We start from the raw sequence: 26916 nt of genomic DNA, 5'->3' as shown, positions 1-26916 counted from the left end.
TTTTATTTTAAGGTAGTTCCTGGAAATTTTATCAGCTAAAATTTTGCTATAATACAGTCAATTTTCCCTTACTCGTACTCGACCGAGATCCTGGCTATTTCGACCACCGCTCCCAAACAAATTTCAGGGTGTCTATTACCTTGGAAAACCGGGAATACTGAGCGAAAATTTTCCATTAAAAACCTAGAACTCTCGATCAAGCAATTCCTATATCTTAGAATATAATATTAGGCTTTGAAATGCTTGAGAAGGCGTTTACTCATAATCGCAAAAAAGTGCAGGAACTCAGCGATGAGTAAATTTGCCTCATATTTTCCTGTGGGAACCTCAAAAATGTTCCGGAAAATAAGCAGGGTGTCGACTACCTGGAAAATCAGGGAATATTAGGGAATTCATTTTTGGACCTAGAAAATCAGCGAATCTCAAGGAATTTAATTGAAATGCAGGGAAATATTTCTTAACCACAGAAGAATGGCAAAATTTGCTAGTTCCAAACAACTTAATTACTCGGTGTAGTTTGAGGATGGTTTAAAATTTTAAATAACTAGACGTTGTTATTTGTTGCAAAATATAACCTCCAAATGGGTATGTTCGTCTCTTTTAGATGTAACGCCTTATTGCGTCTGACGTAGATCCTTTGGGCGCATTGGAGCGCTTTTTAACAAATTCAAGACTGGTAAAAGAGTTAAGTGAAGAAGATGATTTTTTTTTAATCGCTTGTAGTTCTTGTTCCTTATTGTGTTCGTAACAGCCGGACTAGCTCGGAGAATAAACTAAATGAGTGTTTACGATAAGGCCTTGGAATAGCACTTTAATGATTCATGAAACGTAGACTAACATTTCCTCGACAGCATAGAGTGGCGTTATTCAGTATTCTAGGTCTTCATTGTGAATCTGATTAGCTTAGACAATTATATTCCCAGTGAAGTTTTAGTATTGCAATTACGATGAAATTAAGCTACCGAATTTTGGAGGTGAAAGCGTTGTTTTTACAATTTCCCACCCGTTTGTTTTGTTAAGCGTATTATCCAGAATAATTTCTGGGTCTCAAATTGTGCTCAAGGGAAAAAATTATAAAGGGATTAAAGACAAGTGTTTCATATGCAAGTTGTAGTAGAACTGTGTAAATTTTTGCCCCTAGCGTTGATTGAAAAAGTTCACGATATTTCACGAAATTCAACAAGGGAAAAGTTCGCGAATCATAGGGAGTTCAACACTGCTTCTAAGAGTCAGAAAATCGCCATGCAAAAGACCCCTTCTCATATCATGGAGCTAGCCGTGTAAATTTTCTGCAAACTTTAAACGAATAAGCAAGCCTTGTTGATATCGAGATGGTTGCAGTTTCCTTCACACATCACTATTAATCATGAAGTGAACTGATTCCCTGGCGCTTACCACGATTACAATTTGTGCATTTAGAAAAATGCGGTGCCTTCCCATTTTTGGCAACACGCGATTTCTGTCTTTTTTGCATCCTATAAAATATATCGAACGCTTCATTCAATTTGAGATTGCACAGAACCACTCTTCATGGGTTAGAGGTCCATGTGGTATTTCATGAAAAAATGTCCATAAAGCGCTACCCAACTAACAATTTTGGCTGCAGATAAGCTCATACAGCCAAAAAATTCCTTATGCAGCTAATTTGTGCCTGTATAGGCTGGTCTGCAGCTAGAATTGTTTGTTGGGTAGTACATATCTGAGGAAAGTAATAGCTGATGACGTCGTGTTGACAAAACCATGTAGACACCGTACCAGGCTTTTCTTTTGAAAATTACTGGAAAATCAGGGAATTTGGTTTTCTTCATTGAGTCGACACCATGATAAGGAAAATTGACGAAAATTTTACTCAGACTAGGAGTAGTACCAATAGACTGAGTGAATCCAATATTTACGATTTTCATCCATCTTTACTACTCCGCTGAGTTCCTGCACTTGATCTCATTCGCCGTGTACGACTTCTCAAGTATTAAAAAAAATCACGAAGCAATACAACCAACATTATCTTCTTCGTTGTTCACTTTTACTTTTTGAACATAATAATTCTGGAGTGGATTTATTTTCAGTAGCAACTGAAATTCGGAAACTTGAATTGTATTTTAGAGTTCTGAATCATGCATAATGACTACAGCCAGGCATGGAAAATCATTTGCATTCATTTCATGCATTCATTTACATTCATTTGCCTCTAACTTTTTTCTTCAACAGCATTCCGCAAAATGATGTATAGAGCTTTTGTAGGTTTTGTTATTAGCTACAATTTTTATAACAAGTCAAATCCGTATATCTTATGCATGACGAAGCAGAGCGAACAGAAGCCACTACTGTTTTTCAGTGAATGTATTTTACATTCACTGAAAAACAGTAACAAGTTCTGCCCGCTCTAGTTCGTGATGCATAAGAGATACTGATTTAAATTATGAGCAAAACTTGTAGTTAACAACAAAACCAACAAAAGCTCTATACATCATTTTACGGAATGCTGTTTATGAAAAAAGTTAGAGGCAAATGAATGTAAATGAATGTATCAAATGAATGCAAATGATTTTCCATGCCTGACTACAGCCTTTAAACTTAGACACGTTTTTGAAACCCTGGCCTAACCATATCAGACTTGGAGAAATTTCAAGAATCTGGAAAGACGTCGGACAGATTTTAAAACATATAATAAGGGCCTTGCAAAAGTTTCTCAGCCTATGAACTTTAATATATTAACTTGATCATAATTTCCGAGAAACTCTAGGGATGATTTCAAGGAAAATTGTTAGGAAAGCTTGAAGTGAAATCTGAGGATTCCTTGCAAGTTAGTTCTGTTGAACTCCAAATAAAAAGTAAGTTGAAACGTAAGGTGAATTCTGAGTATAATCTCAAAGGAATCCTGAGTAGGATTCAAAGAAAATTTTCAGATAATTCTGGGAAGGTTTCCAAGGTAATTCGAAAGAGAATTCTAAGATAGTTCTGTCCAAGGGATTTGTAAGGAGAACTCCAAGGTACTTATGAGTCGAATTCCAAAAAAAGTAGGAGAATCCAAAGGGAGTTTGGGAAGATTAAAATTAAAATTTTGAGGAAGATTTCAATAGAATTCTACGAAGTATTCCAAGGAAAGTTTAAAGGAAGTTCATCTCAACAAAGTTTTGAGGTAGATTTCAAAGACTTAGAAGAGTTTCAAGGTGATTCCTGTAATAATTTTAAGAGAAATGAAAGAAGGGTTTCTAGTGAATTTTGAGGAGCATTTCAAGGATTTTACGGGATAGCTATGGGGAATTCTAAGTACAATTTAGAGGAAATTCCGATGATAATTCCACAGGAATTTCAAGAGATACTTAGTGAATACTGAGGAGAGTTTATTTCAGGAGAATTCTTTGGGAATTCCTAGGTAATACAGTGAACCTAATTAGAATTTTTAAGGGATCTGTAGAGTGAATCGAAGAGTCTTCTGGAGACAATTCCTAGAATTGCAAGGGAATACCACTAAGACGAACTCTGAGCAAATTTTGAGATGATTCTAAGGAAGTTATTAAGAAAATCCTAAAGAAGTCGTGTGAAGAAGTCCAAGAGTATCAAGATGATTCAAGCAATGAAATATTTTCCAGATTGCAAAAAAAAATCAAGTTGAAAAATCATTCAAATATCTGAAACTTGGTTTTTACTTCACTCTTCAAGATCAGAGAAGTATTTTTTTTTTGCATTCAGGGCTTATAAAATGTGAGTCCCGAGTCCAATATTCCTGACTTGGAAAAATATCCAAGATTCTGGAACCGTGCAATGAGCTTAAGCTATGGGTTTGCTTTTAGTGCTTTTAGTCCAAAATTTTACCATATTTCAAGTTTGAGTGAAGAATAATATTGTGCCATGCTACGGAACTAACATTCACAAAGTTTGTGATTTCTATATGGGGGTACACTTTGTGAAAACCGAAAATGGAACATGTAACAAAATTATGAAAGATTTTGATCGTTAATAACTCAGCTGCCCCTGTACCAATTTCTACAATTTTATCACCAATCAATCAGAAGTATTCCTACGCATCTGTTATCATTTTTAAAAATGTCACTATTGAAAAATGCACGAATGTGCAACTGTTACTATGATAATTAAAATTATCACCGATTGCCTGCGAAAAGCGATTTCCCTAACACAGATTTCAAAGTTGAATTGCATCCGGTCTCACCAAACGTTGTTTATTCAATCACCGCGTGGTGAGTGGTGGTGGTCTCCGGTACACAACGAAAGTCTTCCCGCAAGCAGCTAGCGATCGGATTCAGTTCCAATTATCGTGTGTGGTGATGTCCAGTCGTCGGCATTAGCAGCAGTGATTTCGGCACAAGCTGCCTGCAAGCAGCGAGCTTCAGCCCACATGATCATCGATACAAGAAGAAAGTAGCTCTTCGTGAGTTCCTGTGGGCCATATATGTCAATACTAAAGAGTTTAAACAGAGAGAACCCCGCTTACATTCTTATTCCTACACAAACACAAGCTTCTGCTGCAGTTAACAAATAAGATTTATTATATAAGACCACTTAGTCCTACGTCGCCATTTCGTACAATCCCATAGGGCAGTCTCTTGTAGTTTTTAAAATATGTGAACACTGGTTGTATGAAAACTTTATTTCAATAATGAATTTTCAATTAGACGTATCTAAATCAAAGATTCAAACGTCAATTTGTCGAAACTCTCAGCTCGCCCACGCATACTAACACCACCATCGGGTAGGGTTAAGCTAGCTCCGGTGAGAGATTCTACAAATTGACGTTTGAATTTTTGTTTACAAAGGCAGATACGCCTATTTCAAAATAATAAATAAATCCTTAATTTATAAATGTACCACACAAAAGTGGGCCCTTAATCTGGCGAAGTCAAATCGACAGCCACCTTCAGACTGCTGCGATGGATTTCAAATTGATGAACAAAACAAATCAATGCGTGACTTTCTCTTTGCGAATCGAGTTGTTGAGTTTGATTTTTTCGTTTCGGGAATATTTTGAAGTGATTTAGGAAAAGATTAACGGTTGGTTTTTTACTCAAATTTCAATACTTTTAATCCATTTTCCTGTGTAGGTTCGATTATGGTGCAACAATCAATTCGTTTCCGTCAGACCTAGACTTGCCCTGCCCGGGCATTTGACCAAAGAGTTGCTTAAAACTTAGACTATAAAATACTAGTATTTTTGCATCTACAGTTGAGCTGTTTTGGAGTGACTTTCTGCCTAAAAATTAAAGGAAATGAGGAAAGAGGCTGTTCATAGTCTACGTAGACATTTTTTTAAAAGGTTTTGGACCATCCCCCTCCCTCTGCGTAGACAATCGTCATTTTTTTTTTTAATTTGCATGAATCGTAGAAATTTGACAACCTCTCTTTGTGGGATTTGGGGCTGTTCATAAATTGCGTAGGCAGTTTTTGAGATTTTTTTATAGTCACTTTTAATCTGGTCATTTGTGACTTGTTCGGGTATGTATGTTCACCACTACAATGTGAACGTTCCTGCAGTTTTTTAGATTCCTGATGAATGTGGGTGGAATACCTGTATAATGAAAAAGAGAATAATTAGTAATTTCCATTTCCATTCCACTTCCTTTGTTTGCGAATCCTTGACAGATACGCGTATTTCGTCTACAATGTACGCTGCGTAGAAAACGTGCCACACAATTGTTTTGAAACTTGTATGGACCATAGAAATTTCCCTATGTAAGGAGCAGGACTTCTAAGGTGTCTACGTGGTTTTTTAATAGCCTTAAATTTTTCTGGAAAAGCATAACTACAACCCACCCTTCTTTTTCGAAGCTCTTGAAGATTTGGCCAGGGAGGCTACTTTCACATCTGGAGTCTTATCGAAGCCATCAACACATGGATTGGGAAATAATCAAACATTAAGTTAACTCTCCAAACACGATGCCTCCGGTAAAATGTGCAACGGCAAATTGGCAATGTTTGGAAAATCATTGCTCAGCAATTTATCGATGGATCTTAAATCTATTGACACCGAAAAAATCTTTAAAGTCCGTAGTTTCAAATTTCAAAGTTCTTCAATAAATGGCTGAGCTGAAAGTTTGCTGTTACACATTTTACCTGAGGCATCGTGTTCGGAGTGTTAAATAGCACAAATCCGGAGTGATTGGGGCGTAGTTACTTTTGTAAACAAACACGCTAATCGCCGATTTCTCACAAATACAAGCTCAATCTCTCAAACAAGCTATAACAAATGATAAAGGAATGATTCCCAAATCTCACATCACTCGGAAAATAAGACTTCGATGTTGATCAAAAGGTGAGATTTCTGCGTATTAAATTTTAATAAGAAGCATACAGGATCGAAAATCGAGGAATTGTATTGCTCCAGGAGCACCCTCGGTTAGATGATGAAATTTAAAAATTCTTATGAGGGTTGCCATTGGACCGGGAAAACCAGGAGTTGAAAAAAACGGGAGATGATCTTGAATTTTATTGGAACCATAAAACATGTTTTCATACCTATATTAATCGAATTCTGTCAATAATTCCGATATCTCCGATATCTCCAATATTTCTCTTAGAATCTTGAATATTTCTTTAAGCTCGGAGTTCTCAACTTTTTCTCACTAAGGATGCTAAAAATTAAATCTGTGATCTCAACAACTGAACATTGTTTCAGAGTAGCAAAAATATGCGAAGTCCAAGATCGTGCTAATTTTAGCCCCAAATACGTGACTTTTTTGTTATCTCCATAGTCTCAAAAATCTTTTCGGAATTCAATGACCGGCATTTTAAATATGTTCGTTGATTTTAGATTGTTACAAACTTTTCATTCAGAGGATTTTTCCAAATTTGAGATCTCACACATCTCACTTGTTGTATTTTTTAGACTATCACTCTATCGCAATTTTACACTTTTCAAAAAGTTCTAGTCCTATAATCTTGAACAGTTTTCTTTTCAGATTCTTGAATAATGATTATTGAATTTCTGTGTTACAATGTTTTCATTTACTAAATCATTTAATTGAAACTTATCTAGGATCATTTCACAGGATTACCCACAATAATCTTTTGATTATCTTCGGAATTCCCTACAAATAGTCTTGGAATTGTGTGCAGAACGCTTACGGAATTTCCTCTAAAAAAAAATCTTGAAAATCACGCTAACTTTACCTTTGTAGTCTCAAAGAATTTGCTGTAATATGTCTTCATAGTTCTTTTGACGTAGGACTACGTCTGTGATTTCTATATGGGGTACACTTTGTGAAAACCGAAAATGGAACATGTAACAAAATTATGAAAGATTTTGAACGTTAATAACTCAGCTGCCCCTGGACCAATTTCAATAATTTTATCACCAATCGATCAAAAATATTTCTACGTATCTGTTAAATTTAAGGCTTAATCATTTTTCAAAATGTCACTATTGAAAATTGCATGAATGTGCAACTGTTGCTATGACTATTAAAATTCTCACCGATTGGCTGCGAAAAGTGATTTCCCTAACACAGATTTCAAAGTTGAATTGCATCCGGTCTCACCAAACGGTGTTTATTCAATCACCGCGTGGTGAGTGGTGGTGTTCTCCAGTACACAACGAAAGGCTGCCTGCAAGCAGCGAGCTGCAGCCCACATGAGCATCCATAGAAGGAGGAAGAAGCCGCACCGCTATTGATCGGAATCAGTAGCTCTTCGTGAGTCGCTGTGGGCCATCTATGTCAAGCGCGTCATACTAAAGAGAGAACCGCGCTCAAATTCGTATCTCTACGCAAAACACAAGCCCCTGCTGCAGTTAACAAATACCACGTAGTCCTACGTCACCATTGCGTACAACCCCATAGGGCTGTCCCTTGTAGTTTTTAAATATATTCCTTATGGATATTTCTTAGAAGTCTCTTGGATTTCACCTCAACGTTCCATGGAAATCTTACTCAAAGGTTCGTGGGAATCTTACTCAAAGTTCCATTGAAATTCTTCTCAAAATGCCCTTGAGAGAAGATCTTAAAATGGTTGGTTGGTTGGTTGCCTTTATTAAGGAGATTTTCAGCCAGATGCTGGTTCATCTCCGGTATCTTAGAATTTCCTTCTTAATGTCTTCAGAATCTCCACAGAATTTTATTGGAAATATGCCCAAAATTTTCTGTGAATTTTCGTCTGTGGAACTCTCCCGGAAATTCCATTAAATTCCCACAAAATTGTTATGAATGAAAATTCCCTTGATATTATGTTCAAACTAGCTTAAGATGATTCCTTGTAGAGTCCACAAATGGCCACCACGTAGGCTAGACATGCACTTCCACTTCGAATTTTCAATTACACAAATCTTGGAAATCGGGGCCCCATTTCACTTGAAATTGCTACTTCATGTTCCAGGTGAATCACTGTGACATCCTTATTCTCGAAACCACTTCGAAACTTTAGGTGCACAAATATCAGCGTCTACGATATGTGCAACATTCATATTGCTACTCCGGCATACATGAAGAAGCAATTTCAGGTGAAATGGGGCACCAATTTCCAAGATTTGTGTATTTGAAAATTCGAAGTGGGAGTGAATGTCTAGCCTACGTGCCGGCCATTTGTGGACTCTACAAGGAATCACCTTAAATTTAAGATTTAATAGGTGATTTTTTGGGGGTATTGAAAGGATTGTAGTCGTATTATCATTAAGTTTTTTGCGTAGTGCTAGTTGAACTTTGAATTAATTCATGATAGTTATGATAGGTTTTGGTCATTTTACCCAGGACGGCAGGACGCCAGAAAAACAAATCCAAATGTGCAATTCAGTATAATGAAGGGTGTGTTTATATTCGAAATGTTGAGAAATTTCAGGCCTGCGGACTATCAGCACATTAGGTTCCATAATTCAATATAATACCAAATGCAAAACTCGTGACATTTGATAAATCGCATTTAGTTTTTTTTTTATTATTATTCAGAGCGTTGACTATTTGGAAAATAAGGGAATCTAATTCCATTTTTGACCGGGAAACTAAGGGAATTTTCTCAATCCTTATTCATAACTGCATTACAACTATAATAATATCATCGATCATGTGAAACAATAATTTTTTAGAAGGCTTTGACTTGAATTTAAATCCAGGGAAAGTTGTTGGTCTTGAAACATGTTTTAAAGATCATCCAAGATATGGACCATTTCTTCAAGGATCTGGGATGTATTTCAGTTTCAAGGTTTCGCAATTAGAAAATTTTTGAAGATGCAGACTTACTAAACCAGAAAGATTTGCAAGATGTTGTACCCATGAATTTGTTTTTAATTTTTAATTTAGTTTTGTTTAAGACCCCAAACGGCTTAATTAATCTTTTAAATTGGTTGAACCTCTTAACGGAATCCCATTGTGAAGAGCTTTGAGTGTGTTGGTTCATTTCCTTTTAATTCCGTTATCATTGCTTATCTTTTGACAGATACGCGTATTTCGTCTACTACTTGCAGACTTCATCAGTGCCAAGTACTAAACACCACAGCTTAATTAAGATCTTGGAATATGAAAAAAAAAACAGGGCCCAGAGTAAAACAAACAAGTTCCTGGATTACAAAAAATTCAAAATCTCCGACTTTGAAATATTAAAACGAGATCTTTTGGATAGTTAGATAGTTTGGATAAATTAATTTTAGTTAATTGGATCAAAGATTTTAGCATTCTGAATTTTCCTATTTTGTTATAATCCTGGATAAAAAAAAGATCATGATGCCAGAAGCTCTAGACTAAGAAACATTTTCAAGATTCTAAACTAAGACGACATTTATTATGTCAGTTTTGATATCCTTAAATATGACTTAAAATATAATAAATCATCCCGGTTTAAAAAAAAATCCGATCATAGAAAAATGAAAAATGATCAGCTTCCAAAACTCCAACAAAAATTAGAGTTGTTGGACTTGAGAAAATGGATCCCGGATTTGTACAAATTTGTACCCACCAAGATCCCGAGTTTGGTAAACTTGTTGAGATATAGAAGTTGATTTCTTTAATCGCTTAAAAACATTACTTTCCAATCCAAACTATTGTAGATTTTAAATGAGAGATATTTGAAACTGTTTGATTACACTAGTTTACAGCATATTTGAACTTTGTACGCTGATGGTCATTTCCCATGTAAAATCGTGCACTGAATCCAAAAATGTAGTCAGAAAAATCTCACATAAAAAAGTTCTTTTATACTAAAATACAAATATCGTCGGTTGTAATGAAGCTATATCAATCATTTTAACGGTCGAAACTCTTTACAGAATTTTATTAAATATTCAAAGATTTCCCTTTGATTCTATTTCCTTTCATAAATATCTTTTCAAACATTTTCTTACATTAATTTGAGATTCTCTCTGAGAGTCCCTTGAAAATTTCTTTACAACATTTAAAAACACTCCAAAAATCGAGGAATTCTAGATAAACATTTCAAAAGGTCCTATCGACATTGACCGATTCTCTTCATCGACTTTCTCTTTCGTCAATAACTTTGGACGATAGATAAGAACCTCCTTCATCAAACTATGTGGTAAAATTAGCGCGGAATCTGTTTGCATAGCAGTGGTTATGAAAAGAGAAAATCGATCAAAGCAGATAGGATCATTTAAAATGTTCATCGAGAATTCATCCCAAGATTCGCATCGAAAGAATTCAATGCAGCTTCCTTACATAATTCTATTTAAAATTAAACTGAATTGTCCTTATAATTTCCATGCAATTCTCATCAGAATTGTCTTACAATTCTGTTCATAATTATCTTGAAGCTCTCTTCTAGATTATTCTGATCCAATCACTTGATATTTTGCTTTGAGTTCTCCATAAATTCTTCGCGAAAAACTCGGAAATTGCAAATCGGGATTTGCTGATCACCATCATGTTCTAAAGCTGCATAATTTCAGAAATTGAAACAAATTTTCAAAAATGCTTCAGAATTCTGCAAACGGAAATACCTTTCTGACAACACTGCCCAGAGCGCTGTTTGCTGCACCCGACCGAAAACGCCTAGGGAAAATCGGATAACACCAAACCCCGACGACCACGGCCGAACGCAGGAAGGCAGAAGAAGAAGAAGAAGAAGCAGGGGCAAATAAATCGAACCGAAAACTGTAATAAATTTAGTGCGTAATAATGCTTTGGGACGATTCTATGGAAGAACGCAGGAGAATAATAACAAGAAGAAGAAGGCGAACAAAAACGCGGGAATGTATCTACGGCCGACGAAAATCCGATAAAATGACACGAAATTGGATCAAAAAGTTTCATCAGTCGGTCCCTCACAAAACTAGAGAGAGAGAGAGAGAGTGGAGGGAAGCTTGTGGAACACCACACCGAAAAGGACAATAATTCTTCGCATTCTGGTCGATATGTGCTTCACTTCCGGGAACCCGAATGTGTCGCATGCACACGCACACTCACACACTGATAACCCAGGTCATATAAACAGAGCGACCGATTCTTCTCCCGTATTTTTTTTTTTTAATTTTTCCAACGCATACTCATACGCACTTAAATTTCGGCTGTTGTATTTTATACACATTTCGTTACGCATTTCAACCTTGGTTGAGTGCGACGACAACGACGGTGGCGCTGCGCTGTCGACGGTGTCAATGGCAGGAATTAATTTCAATGATTGTTTACACGCACACACAGGGCAACCCGCCGCCGCTGCCGAAGGCCACCCAGGAAAAGAAATTGAATACCGACAACGAAGCACAGGATCAACCCCCCCTCTCCAAACAGGGCGCAGTGTCAATCGATGTGACCTACTCTTGGCGGAACGAAACAAAAAAAATCGCTGCCCAAAAACCCTCGGCGCGCACAAGCGACAGAATCTCTTTAAAAATCGATCATTAATGGAAGTGGAAGATGAAAAATTCCATCAAATTCCAAGCTCCCCTTCGCGCTCAATCCCCCAGATCCTTTGCCAAGCTCCCTTGCCTAGGTGGGTGGGGAGGGGGGGTTGAGGGAGAAAAGCCTTGCCGAGTAGCAGCAGCACTTTGGCGGCGCGCAGAGTTGACAACTTGGGACAACACACGGACGACCGTGAAGAACCCGGGGGCACCGCGCCATCGCTCACCAACACCACCGCGCATCCCACCACAGGCAGCACAATCCCAATCCCAAGACGACGACGATGACGACGGAGAAAGTAGCGTGGGAAAGAAACGCCCTAACAAAGATATTTTTCTTATAACATACAGCCTTCGTCTTCCCGAAGACGACGACGACGACGACGCGCAAACGTTGCCCACCACCAACCTATCCGTCGTCCTTCCATACCATCCTATCCCATCCCATCCCATCCCATTCCAATCGCATCTTTTTGCTTTGAAAGCTCGCTCGATTTGGGTTTGTCGACGGACGGACGGACGGACGAGTCTCAAGGCTTATTCCCGACAACGACGACATCGGATGACGTGGCCAGAGGGGGGAGGCTCTGGGTGGCACGATGAGGGGCGCTACCTCGAATGGAATCTTCCTCCATCGTCGTCGTTGTCCACACAGGTTCTCGCTCTCCATCGATCCCGCTTAGTGCTGCTGGCGCGGGCTGTCTGTTTTAAGGTGGTGGTGGCAACGGGCCACACAAAAGCGAAGTGATGAAGAGACACGGGAAAAGCAAAAAACCTTCCACTCCGGCAGAGCAGCAGAGCCTCATCGGACGGATCTCGAACCCGCCGGTCTGTGAGGAGTACTCTAACCTATTGCTATATGTAGGTACATGGGGCGCGCTCTTGGATAAGATACATAGCTGCTGCTGCTGCTGCTGTTGAGAGGAAAGCAGCACATCGTCGCGCATAAAGATGCACTACCCATCATCGGAGAGCAGTGCGAACAACAGCAGCAGAAGTAGAAGAGGCAGTTGTGTGTCTTGCTGGTTTCTGCCATTCTGAAGACATTTCAGAAGGAACGCATTTTTAAGCTTCGCCGTCTTGCCGTTCGTTCGGTTGATGTATGTTGTAGCCCCGGGGTTGGAACATGTTTGCGACGAGTGCTGGAAAATAGCGGGAAAACTGGTGGTGATGCTTTTTTGGGGAATGCAGCTTCTGCACTGCGAGTGGAATGCTTGTGCTTAGGTTTAATGTGGCGGTACAAGTTTTTCATCGCCCATTGACACCTACAATGTGGTTCGCCGAGCGTTAGAACAAGTATTTTTTTTTTAAATTGTCATGACCCAATGCATGGAATTTTCGTTCAACACCGCATTTTGATTCAAATCTTTGCATTGATTCCAACACAACGGTACTAAGGAAGCTTTTTTAAGGCTCCTCTCACCAGAAGCGATTTATTCGATTTGTTAGTTTTGGTATCTGAAATTGATGTCTGTGCTTGGGAACCACCGGTAGTGATGTTCAATTTTATCCAATTCTACTAATTTGCCAATACCATGATACTGAATCTTCCGCAGATTTATCTTTTAGGCACAATTTGATGCGATAAAACTACTTGAAGTTTTGTTGTACACAAGCAATTAAAAAAATTGAAAACGCCATAGTTTTGGACTGCCTTTAATTTTTAGTTAATCCCTGAAAAAAATGCTTTGCCTCCGTTACAAGACTTCTAATTTGAAATTACTCGCTGAAAGATTATATTGAGTTCAGAACTATTGAAAATGATCTGAGTCTTGGTGTTTCCAGTTGTTAAATAAATGAATCTTGCTGTGATCAACTTTCAAATAAATTTCCAAATTCAAAATCAATAAGCAGTCTATAAATACAATGCTCTTATAGTTATTGAGTACGTAAGCTGCTGACAAAAAGCCACGAGGATAGTTAAAGAGAGGCAAGTGTTAACTGTTCATACCTTTTTTATTGTATGAAAGATTGCATTGCCTTAGAACGCTCTTTGACAGTCCAACTAAAATGCTCCGAGAACTCCCTTTTTTAAATCATGAGTAATTCTTCAATCATTCGGGTTAATGGAAGTCAGAATTGCCGTACCGAGAATTCCGGATAATTTTTACTAATGAATTATAGGTAGAAAATCTGTTTCACGCTAATGCACTGCAATAGGTTCAATTAGTAGTGTTTCCATTTCCTGGCTAGCCAAGATTCGGGAAATAGTTTATGCTAAAGGGTGTCCACGATGAAATTGCCACACACAAAATTGATTCGCAAAATTCGAGTTTTCATCCGATTGCCATCAAATTTTCAGGGATTGAGAAATAACTATTAAACTTCATTTTACTATTTTACTCGTATTTTATTTACAGTCCATACGCAAATGCCCGCACCTTGGCCTTAACCCCGGCCATAAGATTCTGCACAACCTGTGAATCAACCGTTTTTTGCATGTAAACCCATACTTTCATCAGTTCCTCGACTGTCTTCACTACCTTAGGTCGTTTAAGAAGGTGCTGCTTCATAATCGCCCAGTACTTCTCGATGTGGCGGAGCTCCGGAGTGTTGGGAGGGTTGAACATTTTTTTTTTTTTTTATATCTTTATTAAGGAGACTTTCAGCCGTTGGCTGGCTCGTCTCCGACTCAGGGGGGTTGAACATTTTCGGCACGAAATTGACCTTATTGTCCGCATACCACTTCAGCACGTCCTTGGAGTAGTGGCATGAGGCCAAATCCGGCCAGAAGATTGTTGGGACGTTGTGGGCCTTCAGGAGAGGAAGCAGCCGCTTCTGGAGGCACTCTTTTATGTACACCTGTCCGTTCATCATGTCCTGGGTCACGAAAGGTGCACTCCGCTTCCCGCACGTGCAGATGGCTTGCCAAACCAGGAATTTCTTCGCAAATTTGGACATCTTCTGAGTGCGGACATGCTCCGGAACGCTGAACTTATCCTTGGCCGTGAAAAACAGGTTGCCGGGGATCTGTTTGAAGTCGGCCTTCACATATGTTTCGTCGTCCATGATGCAGCATTCAACTTTCGTCAGCATGTTGAGGTACAACTTCCTGGCACGGGTTTTGGCGGACTTGTTCTGCTTCTCGTCGCGATTAGGGGCCTTTTGTACCTTGAACGTTCGAAGCCCAGCCTTAGTTTTGGTCTTCTGGACAAAACTTCGGCTTAGGTGCAGCTTCTTAGCCACATCCCTAACGGAGGCATTCGGATTTCGGTTGAAGGCCCCAACTACGCGGTTGTGATTTTTGGTGTTGTACGGAATACTTTTTCCTTCACTTCTGGGCTTCCGATCGGTGGTCAACCGTTGCTCGAACCGCTTAATCACTCGCGACACCGTGGAATTCGCGATTCCCAACGTTTTAGCGATGGAACGATGCGAGAGATCCTTGTTCTCGTGATGAATGCGCAAGATTTTATCACGCACGAGCTGTTCTTTCGACTCCATATCCGCGAGTTTTGATCACAGGACTTTAAAACTTGCAGGATGTAAATAATGCACTATGAACTAAATCCACCCAAATTTTCATTAAATTCTACCCAACGGTTAAAAAATTAGAGCAATTTCATAGTGTGGCAATTTCATCGTGGACACCCTTTACTTCCCGAAAATTCCCGGAAATCGTGAAATATGTTTATCATGTGACCAAATGGTTGGTAATAATTTTCATGAAAATGTTAATTCATTCACTTCTGTAGACTATCGCAGGACCTAAAGGTAGGCAGGGTGGCCACTCAACCGGGAAAACAAAGTACGGGATGCATAGAATTAAATCTGAGCTTTCAAAAAAACGCAATGTCCCAGAGTTTCGAAAATATGTCAAGTCCAAGATCGTGACCATTTTCCTTAATGATCTTAGTGAGAATTCTAAACAATGTCCTAGCCTCAGAGCTGTCATTTTTCGTTTATTTTGCAATTTCATGTGTTTTTCGATTTTTAGTGTTTTTACTAAGTTTAGAACCTTGCATAATTTGTATGTCTCAGAGTCTAGAAAATTTCTTCATGACTGAAATATTTAATTTACGTCTGGCGTATGAAGTATTTTTTCAAGTTCTCGCTGTTACAGCTTTATGAAATTTCTAGCTTCATAATTAAACAGTTTTCTTGAAAAAAAAACTTCATCCTGGATCTTGAATCTCTGTGAATCCATCTGGAAAAAAAATTCAGTGTCCAAATTAACAAAATTATTTCTTCGGAATTGATTATTTCTCAAGGATTTTATTAGGCTCATTCCAAAATGTCTGCAGTTATTTTTAGGATACCAGATAAAGTTCTGTGTTCTCCAGCAAAGTCCTGTAAAATACTCTAAAAATTCACTGTGAATTTAGCTTTGTATTCTTCAAAATTATTTTGTGAAGTGGCATTAATTTATCTCCATACTTTTCTGAATTCCATGATAATTTCCTCTGAATTCCCTTGAAATTCGTCTCAAAATGCCTCTAAAAGAATCCCTTAGAATTTTCTTGAAACCCTACTTAGAATTTCATTGGGAGTTTCTTCAGAACCCCTGGAATGATTATCGATATTTCCTTGGAGTTATCCTTAAAATTCCCTTTGATTGATTGATTAATTGATTAACATTTCATTGATTTTCAGACGAAGGTGATTATTAGGAGTAATGTTACGATTGCAGCCATATAATGACTAAGTTTGTCGAAGTGCTAATCCACTTTTCAATCTCCGAATTGCCTTAAAATCATCCCTGAAATTGCTTCAGAATTGCTTTAGAATTCCCTGGAATTCTATTCATACTCCCAATAATAGTCTATTCAGAACTACCTTGAAGTTCACCTTAGGTTCTCCTTACAATTTTTCTGAAAAACTTCTCAAAATTACCTGGAACTTCTAGTCAAATTAAGTTGGAATTCGCCTTAGATTTTTTAAAGAAATATCCTTAGAATTCCTGTACAATGCTCTGCGAAACTCATTTGGTATTCTCATCAAAATTCTTCAGAGATTTCTAGATAGAGCTGAAATCAGGGCGTAACAGCTTTAGTAAACAATGACTTCTGTCGATGATTTCTAGAAGTTCAAGACAAGTCCACGCAAACGAACGTAACCATCAGGTAGCGGAAGTCTTACCCCATCCGGTGGTGATGTTGATTTGCGTGGGCGAGCCTTGACTTTTTAGAAATCACCGCGAAAAGTCATTGTTTACAAAAGCTGTAACGCCCTATCTAGATTTATTCAATTTAGTTATGTAAATTAATTCCGGGGAATTAAATTTCATAAATCTAGTGGCCACCATGAGCCACGACTGAAAGTATACCGACTATCGCAAACGAATTAAGACCCCCTACAGCATATACAAAAAATGGCAACAACTACAACTTCCAATCTGACATGAGCATGGACTGCATTTGCATACTATTGACCCATTTAAGTCTGTAAGCGAACAATTCTGGATTAAGGGAACTCCCTTCTGATGCATCAGCTCTCTCTTAAGATCCCCCGCTGGACCTCCCCATATTAAAGTCTATATCTAGGGAAACTCTTTTCTGAAGTTTCCAGAAATGAACCAGCCAAAAGGTTGAAAGTCTCTTTAATAAAGAAGCCTAACCTCACTTCTGAGCAGTTCCAAGCCAAATAGCGAAAAAATGCACAACAATTTGGATTTTACCTCTCAGAATTCCATGAAACTTCGCATAATTGTTCGCTAGGAGCAATGAACCAATGTTGTGCTGGAATTCGGCCATTTCGACTAATTTTCCAAAATGACGTATTCGATGTTTTTTTTTAATAACTCATAAGCAACGAAACGTCTCATCTAATCTAAATGAAGTCTGAGACAAAGGTACGAAACAGAATTGCTTTATCAGAAAAGAAGACACCCTTAAAGAAAAATCACAAATTTTAGTAAACAATTGAAAAAAAAAACACTATAATTTGTGATTTTTTGAGTGCATATTTTTTTTCTGAACAGGCACTCCAATTTCCTACAACTTTGTTTCAGACATCCTTTTGATTCGATGAGCCTTTTTCGTGTTGTGATTTATTGAAAAATATCGAATGTGCCATTTTGAAAAATTTGGCGTTAGTCAAATGGCCGAATTCCAGCACAAACTTGGTTAATTGCCCCTAGTGAACAATTATGAGAAGTTTCATGAGGGAAAAATAAAATCGATTCGTCAGTTTGCGTGGAAAAGCTCTTCTGCAGAACGATCCTTGATGCAATAAGTAGTTTTATCGATAAATTAATTAAATTTTTACTTCCACCCAGAAATTGCTTCTGACTTGCCTAGAAAAATTTGTCCAACTTCTCCAAGAAGTTTCTTCCAACTACTCCAGCAAGTTTCACCTTACTTCCCCTGGAAGATTTGTCTCCAAATTTGCCTTCTTCTGACGTCTCTCGGGAGTTTCTTCCAACTTCTAACCAAATGTTTTCCGAGTTTCTTTGGAAAATTCTCCAAAAGTTTCTTCCGATTTCTCCTACAAATTTCTTCAAGCTTCCCCTGGAAGTACTTTGACTACTTCCAGAAGTTTCTTTCGCCTTTTCCTGAAAGGTTCTGTCAACTTTCGGTGGAACTTTCCACCGAAGCTAGTTCCCATTATCGTAGGAAGTTTCCGCTATCTCTCTGAAGTTTTCTCTGATGCACCCCGGAAATTTCTTCTTTCAGTTTCTTCTGGCTTCCCCTTGAAGTGTCTTCCGACATTTTTCCAGATGTTTCTTTCTCTGAACTAAGAGTTTTCTTTCGACTTTTCTCGAAAGGTTCATTCAATTTTCCCTAGAAGTGTCTACCAACTTTCCACGGAAGCTAGTTCCAATTTCTTTAGGAAATTTCCTACGACTTCAGTCTGAAGTTTTCTCTGATGCTCCTAGGAAAATTCTTCTTCCGATATCCTCTAGAAGATTTCCCAAATTTCCGCTAGTTTCCTCAAAAAAGTTTCTTCTGACCAGCTCCAGAAATTTCTACTAGCTTCTCCTGGAAGTGTCATTTTTCAGATTTTTTTGGCTTTAATTAGGAGATTTTTAGCCACGGGCTAGTTCATCTCCGACATTTTTTCAGAAGTTTCTTTGGACTTTTTCCGAAACGTTCATTCGACTTTCCTCAGGAAGTTTCCGATTCCTCTCTGAGTGCCTCCGGAAATGTCTTCTTCCAACATCCTCTGTAAGTTCTTCTTGCATTTCTCCGGAAGTTTCTTATCTTCTGCCGCAAGAGTCTTCCGACATCTCCTGGGAGCTTCTTCCGAATTTCCCGCTGAAGTTCTTCTGACCTCCCAGAAGTAACTTCCGGCATGCCTTGGAACGTTTTATAGAATTCCACCAGAAGTTTCTTTTGACTTCCACCGCTTTTTCAGTGGCCTTATTGTTCAAAAGTATACCTTAAACCATCTTGAAAATGAATCAGATTATGTGACATGCTGAAGTGCTTCTGACTTCCCCAGGAGTTTCTTCCGACATGCTTTGGAGGTTTCTCCTGGCAAATTCTTCAAAATTCCCGCTGAAGTGCTCTGACATCCCAGAAGTAGCTTCCGACATGCTTTGGAAGGTTTTCCAAAATTCCACCGGAAGTTTATTTTGACTTCCACCGCTTTTTCAGTGTTGCACAAAAGTATACTGTAAACCAGCTCTGCCCAACGTGTGGCCCGCGGGCCGGATCTAACTCTAGTCCAATCTATGTAACTCTAGTCCAATTTTGTCAATCATTATGAGTTTTAGCCCAGAATTAATTAGAAATAAATGAAATGCATCTTGAAACATGTTCACCATTTTAAAGAGCAAGATTAGAAAGGCTGGGCACGCCTGCCTTAAACCGAAGACAACATATAAAGAAGACTGGCAACTCTACCATTTTTTTCATACGACCGCTATGAGACCTGCACAATTGCGTCAGCTGCCGCGAAAAGGTAAATGCTTCGAACGCATTGGATAGCAAACATTACAATCTCAGAAGAATGATTTGTGTATTTGCTCATTCCTCTATGCGTTACTTCCACCTTCACTCGAGCGCAGCACTACTGTATCTGTCGCTTGGATTCTGGCAGAGTTGCCGGTCTTCTTGATTTGATGTCTTCGCTTAAACCATCTTGAAAATGAATCAGAATGATTTTGAATTACGATTATGTGAAATGCTGAAGTGCTTCTGACTTCCCCAGGAGTTTCTTCCGGCATGCATTGGAAGTTTTTCCAGAATTCCACCGGAAGTTTCTTCTGACTTCCATCGGAATATTCTTCCTGCTTATCCTAAAAATTTCTTTCGACTTCACTTAGGTGTCCTTCGGACTTCCCCCGTTTTCTAGAATCCGCCCCAAATGATATACACTCCCGATCATAAGTTGTGATCAACCCAGAATCAAAACAAAACAGCAGCTAAGGTTACCAGAAACACACTATTGATCATAGTGGGTTACTGGAAGTTTAAATTAAAAACGAACTCCCTTAATATGCATGAATTGTCGTTCACATTAGTAGGGATCAAGGGTATGAGGATGATTGACCTAGTGGAAATTACATGATTATAAAAATAATTAAAAAATGTGTCCGGTTTGAAGTGCTTCTGTGTCTTTTCTGTGCTCCGAAACTTTAAACAAATTCGATAAATTGTTTATTTTGGACAGACGGAGGTCATTATTTTCTTGAATGCAAAGGACATCTCAAAGTAATTTAATTCATGGAAAATTGATGGATTATTCAAATAATTATGCTGTTTTTCGGGCATCAGAAATTTGTTCTGGGTACCAGAATTAAATTTTGGACATCAGAAATACATTTTGGAAACTCCGAGTACTCATTTTGGACAATTGTCTTTAGGAAATCCTCAAACGTTGACAAAACAAACTTTCTGTCCATGATTCCGGGAAAACAAGCTGTTCTATCATTCATAAACGGCTGATGTTATCCGGGTGTCCAAAAATATATTCACCACTAATAGTGACGAACAATATTTGGTGGTCATTCATATTACAGCAACAATCCGATTTTGCCAGTCCCCGTTTTGGTAATATTTTCTAATGTTCTACGAAAATCATGCGCTTTTTCAGTGGTCTTATTGCACAAAAGTATACCTTAAACATCCATCTTGAAAATGAATGAGGAAGATTTTGAACTACGATTATGTGAAATTATTGAAAGATAAAAGTTTGATACGCGGAGAGGCTGAAAAAATCGGGTCATTATTGTACTTGAGATTTTTTCCGGAAATTGATATCGATTAATAAAAGGATTAAGCTATTTTCGTTGGAGTGAAGCCATCAGTTTGCTTTTAAACTGATTTTCAACAATGTGTCACGAATAACTTTTATGAGTGGTAGATTTCCTGCCCAAGTACATTAATTTCTCCTTAATTGGGTACTTTAATTTTGAGAAATATATCGTTTCTGAGTGAGCTTCGTTTTCTGAGCATAAAGATATTTTTTTTTTTCGATCCCACAGATTTCCATCTCGATTTCTAAATAAAGATTTAATGCAAAATAATCACTTAACTTTTTGACGCAAAACTAACAAATTGACAGCTTGTTCCGATTCAATGTACCACCGAGGGGCGCAGAGATTGTTTTTTTTTTTAATGTAATCGCTGATATTTAAAATGGTTTCAGTGTTTCAAAGTTTGAGATGAACTAGCCTATGGTTGTGAATACAAAAAAATGCTCCAAAATACCTAGATAAAATTTTGGATTCTGGCTTAATTTGTATAGCAGATCACGAACAGCTCAATACCCCTAAAGAATTCAATTTAAACTTTAAACTCTTAAATAAAAAAAATACTACCATCTTGGATCAGATTGGACCATCTTACTCTCAAAATAACATTTGATAACCATCCATACTAGAACCTTACCAGTTGAGTACTCTTCTGAGTCACCTACAAACAATTTGCTATCAATTTCCACCATTAATAAAACAAAACAACGGCAAAACCCTGATTACGACCCTTGCTTGCTTCTGTCAATTCCGCCCGACAATTTCTCCCAGTGCCATCCGCTTTCAACTTCCATTACCATACGCTCACCACCACAGGCTCGCATCGCTCACAGCGATGGCTTCTTGCTCGAGAGTGGGTCTCCTTCTCTCACACTTTGCGGTGAGTTCCGCTTCGTCTTCAGCGCTCTTGCTACGACCCGGTGCCGGCGGTGTAGAGAAGCATCCTACGAACAAGACCGTGAGAGCGAGACCGGGAGAGCACAACACCGCACACCGTTTACAGCACGAGCGAGAGCAGCACAGTCCCGTTCGAAGGCGAGCCAATCAACGCTCGGTTCGCTGTACTGAGTGTAAATGTAAACAATACACCCATTCTAATATACGGTGGAACGACGAGCGAAAGAGCATAGGGAACCGCTCGCCACCGCTGAGAGGAGTGAGTGTCCACACATTCGCGCACTCAGTGCTCACACTCGAATGGTGCTGCGCGTTCATGTGTGTATTTTTGTGTTTTCCCCTCACTCTCTCTCTCTCTCCCTTTCTCCGCCGGGGCTTTCGTATGAGTGAAAGCTTCTCGCTCTCGCTTCCTCTGCTCTGCTGCGCGCTATGCACCGCTGAAATATTTTTATTAGTTTAATGTTTCTAATCACGAGGCATGCGGGAAAAGTACTGCAACCTTCACTTTGATTACCTTTCAGATTGCGTGCGTTAGTATTAAGTCGAATATTGGCGACTTCCGAATGTCGATGGTTCATCAACTTCACTTTTGGCAACATTGTATGCCGCAAATAAAAATTCTGAATAATTGCTTCCGTTCCCTCCAAAATCAAATCAAACTCTAGAACCCGTCGTAAACTCTTGTACTTTGCGTATCGGACAGGGAAGAAGCGACGACGAAGACGAAGAGCTGTTTGCTGTACGATGCGAAGAAGAAGCGCAAAAGAAATAAAGGGAAAAAAGTGCGCACAGACCGGAAGCGAATGTTTTGTGTTTAGAAAAAGGCAGCACATGTGTTTCAATAAGGTTCTTCCTCTCGATTTGTGTTTTCATTTTTTGCCGTGCTGCAGCTCTCGATTTTAAACTCTTGTATGGTTTTTTTTTTCGGTTGCTTCCTCCACTCATAATATTCATTACTAGGTAGCACATAACTAGTTAGTATTTTTTTTGCATACAATGTGTTTAGTGTGTGCCTGGAATGCTGTGTTCTGGCTGGCCACACCGGGAAATTGGAGGAAAATGCGCGTGCTACTTTGTAGAAAATTGCTACCTAGGGAATCTGCTGGTGGGTGAGAAGTACATTTTGCAAGGGATTATGATATTCAGAAAAAATGCCAACGATCGGTAGAATTGTTAGTCACTGTTAACTATCATAGGTTTTTCTTGATCTAAAAGTTTTTAAAACTAAATTTTATTTATTGTCTTAGATTTTAAAAAAATCAACATTGTGAAACTTTTATTGGATTCAAGACTTGGAAACAGATTCTTGAACTTGGAATAAATATAATATCTAGATTAATCCATCAAATCAGATCAATCCAGAATTAAATCCATCTATCAGGGCTGGTAGCAGGACTTAAGTCACTATTTTTTTAAAATGAGTCACTATAGTCACTTTTTTTACGATGAGCCTTTAAAAATCGCATCAAAATCACAGCTAGATTTGGTAACAAATTTGAGGTAGAAAGCTTCATTTCAAATCAGCACTTTAAGTATGACAAAAAGAGCTGCGAACATACGGTTACATTAACGGTTCAACTGATGTTGACGGAATCACTAATATTTGTTTTATTTTTTACAAATCCGTGATTTAGACATTCAAGTCCGTTACCTTCAAAATTGGTCCAGTTTATAACATTTCAATTTTTTCCGTTGCCTGTGATCTCAAAATTACCATACCCTATCACAAAATTTCAAATTTGGAAGTTGTCCAAACTTATGTTGAAAATTTGAAACATATTTGAAACCCGATAACTTTAGTACTTGTTGAACATCTAGAAAAAATAATGTTGCAGAATCTTGAGTTCTTTATTTCTAAGCCCATTGAATTGTATTGTATTTTTTCCGGACTTGTAATCGGAATCCGAAAATTTCCAAGTCCAGGTTTTAGATAAAAAAAAGTGCTATGTCCAAGATCATAAAACGTTTTCAATGTTTCAGAAGTATTTTACTTGTTCAAGGGCTGTGATGTATGTGTATGTAGTATGTGTTCAAATTATCGAACATTACTCCAGGTTGCACAATTTCCTTGATTTGTTTGTCTTGGAGATCTCAAAATTATCAAGTCGCAGCATTGAAAAAATGGTCTAAATGTATCCCTGAATCTTACAATCTTTTTCAAGATCGAGATTTTAAGTTGTTGCAATATTGCAACATTTTCTATGTCCGTGATCTTTCCATCTTGTTGGAAAATTTTCTTCGTTCCAGAACAATTATATATTTTCATAGACTGCGATGTACAACAATTTTTTAGGTCCCAGAGTTGTGAAGTTCATTCTATGTTTTAAAAGTTACTATATCCTTATCTTTAAAATTGACTGTCTAAAAATTGTCAAAACTTTTAATTTTTTTCTCTGCTTCAAAGTTTTGTTCTTCGCGATCTTGGAAGGTTAAAATTGGACCGTGCTCTTAAGCAATTGCTTATTCAATTAATACTAATTTTTCGAGATTAAATTTATGACATCATTAAACCATTTGTTTTATTTTTAAGAAGTATGAAACATGCTCATGATGGGTTTGTGAGTTTATATAATTTCTCGAAGGATTGAAACCTTATATTTGCGATCAATAAATGCCATTATTGATCACTTTTTTTCATAGTTTTAAAGTCACTATTTGGTCACTATTTTCGTAATTTTAGTCACTAAAGTCACTACTATTATATAACACACTCACTTCCAGCTCTGATCTATGGGAGATCTAACCCTTCTTAATAATAGATATTCCGATAAAAGGTGGAGTGTAGACCTGGGCACTCCAAATGACTACCTTTAAACTAGTTTAACTAGTTAAATATGTCCGGATGTGGACAGTGTCCTCCTGGGCACTTCAAATCACTATTATTCCCAAGTAACATTTCTGGATTTAAGAAGGTTCTGTGGACTATGATTTAGACAAGTAGAATGTTTTAAAACCTCCGAAAATTTCACAATGTTGCTTGGGTTGCACTGGTTTTTGAATTCTCATGTGGTATCGCGCGATGGATTTTGACCACATCCAGAAACTGACTACTGACTCCAACGGTACCGGAACCTGGCCGGATGTGGCATGTATGGTCTGGGGCACTTTAAATGACGACCATTGAACTAGTTTTTTTAACCATCATATAATTTGTTGTGTCATACGATGGATTTTATTCGTTTGAGGTCGGATTTAGTCTCGTGGCCCATACAAACCAGAATATGTTCCGGCCATGTTTCCGGGACCGATTGACCAATTCTAGATAGAGCTGGAATTAGGAAGTAACAGCCTTTGTAAACAATGACTTCTATCGATGATTTCTAGGAACTCAAGGCACGCCCACGCAAACCAACATAACCGTCGGGTAGGGGAAGTTTTCTCCTACCCGATGGTGTTGCTGATTTGCATTGGCAAGCCTTAACTATCTAGAAATTATCAAAAGAAATCATTGTTTACTAAAGCTGTTACGCCCTAATTCCAGCTCTATCTAGAATTCCAAAAATATTCAATTCCCAAAATTTTACTTATGGGACCATAGTAGCTTTCATTTGGTGGTTGTTGCGCCCAATTTGGTTCAGTGGTTGCCGAAAAAACATAACCTACAATATTTTCGTTACACGCACATACACAGACATTTTCCGATCTCGTCGAGCTGAGTCGCCATGGTAAACAAACTAGTCGAACAATCTTGTTGTGGTTAGGAAGAAACCATATTGATGTGGCCCCATTAACTCAGTAATAAAAAGAGGTCTGGGATAGAACTACCAACTCAGTAAGCAAATCCGGTCACTGCTAGGACAACGAGCTCCTTACATAGCATCAAACCACTGTCGATCGGTCAAGCCCGGCAAAAAGTTATTCAAATGAACTGCCGTCTCCGGAAGAAGTCAACTAGCATTATGTTCTGTTCTCGATCCCGAATCGTGCATGCTTCATGGATATTACGTTTTCGGTTCGTTCCTATCAGTAACAACTACCGCCGGGAGTTTGATTGCAAACTCAAAATATGATCGAATTCTATAAAAGTGTTAACTATTTGTTTTTTTTCCTCTGTTTTATTTACTTTCCTCAACCTGTGTGTGCAAACTGATTTGTTCTTTTCAGAGCACTTAGCTTGACAACTTAATTTTCCTTAGCATGGATTAGAAAATTGTAAAGAATCCTACGTCTCTGGCACTTCGAAATCACAGGCCTGATGTTGTTTTATCTTATAATGGGGTTCGATGGTGTCGTGCGACCTAGATTTGTCATTTTGTAGCTTTTTCTCAGACCGGTATATCTTTAAAAAATTTACCAAATTTAGAATTTTAAAAGATTTACCAAAACCTGAATCTTGAATTTGTGTGACTTTGGATCCTGGAAAGTTGTCAATGCCTGAATAAACTAGGTAACATCTAGAAGATAACTCTTCGTAGGAATTTCCTTAGAACTATCCCAAGATGTCTGCAGCATTACTTTCAGGATTCCTCTGAATAATCCTAGTGGTTTTTCGTAAACTACGTCGAAGGTTAATAGTGGGGGCTGGCGATTGGTTGTTTATTTATGTTTCATACCATTTTCCATGGCTGTACCACTGTCTCAAAAACCGTCTGGTATTTTTTTTTCTTGGGGGTTCATCTCAGAATTGGCTTGAAAATCTAGATCAGGAGTTTTGCAAGAAATTCCCTTAAAATTCAGTTAAACATTCCTAAAGTAGCCTCCTGAATTTGAATCGTTTTTTTTTTCAAAAAACTCCATTGAATTAATTTGGATTTCTTCTGATAACTTCTCAAAGTTTGCCAAGGATTCTTCCTGGAATTTCCTCCCTCTTCTGAATTATCTTGAAAACCTCGCAGTCTACGACTCACAACTACAGACCGCATTCAAAAGCCATCCGAAATTATAATCAATGTTCCTAGTAAATTTTTTTTCATGCGCTTGTAGTCCACGATTAGGTGTCGAGAATGCGTCAAATCCTCAATTTAACTTGTTATGTTACTTGGGCAGAGTGTCTACTACTTTGAAAAACCGGGGAACATTATTTTAACTGGGAAAACCTGGAATCTGCAGGGAATTTTGAAATTCTCGTATGAAGCACAGAACGAGGTCG

At 38.2% G+C, this 26916-nt stretch overlaps 1 protein-coding gene across 2 annotated transcripts in view; it reads left to right on the top strand.

Moving 5' to 3' along the window:
- The window catches only part of LOC135708336 (serine/threonine-protein phosphatase 4 regulatory subunit 1-like), a 529117-nt gene that overhangs the window by 320558 nt on the left and 181643 nt on the right, over positions 1-26916 (top strand). The window lies entirely within an intron of this gene.

This window comes from Ochlerotatus camptorhynchus, unplaced genomic scaffold (genome assembly GCF_037179485.1).
Source record: "Ochlerotatus camptorhynchus isolate MF236.1 unplaced genomic scaffold, CSIRO-AGI_Acam_v1.1 ptg000330l, whole genome shotgun sequence".
Classification (NCBI taxonomy): Eukaryota; Metazoa; Arthropoda; class Insecta; order Diptera; family Culicidae; genus Ochlerotatus; species Ochlerotatus camptorhynchus.
This window is presented reverse-complemented; position numbering and strand designations above follow the sequence as displayed.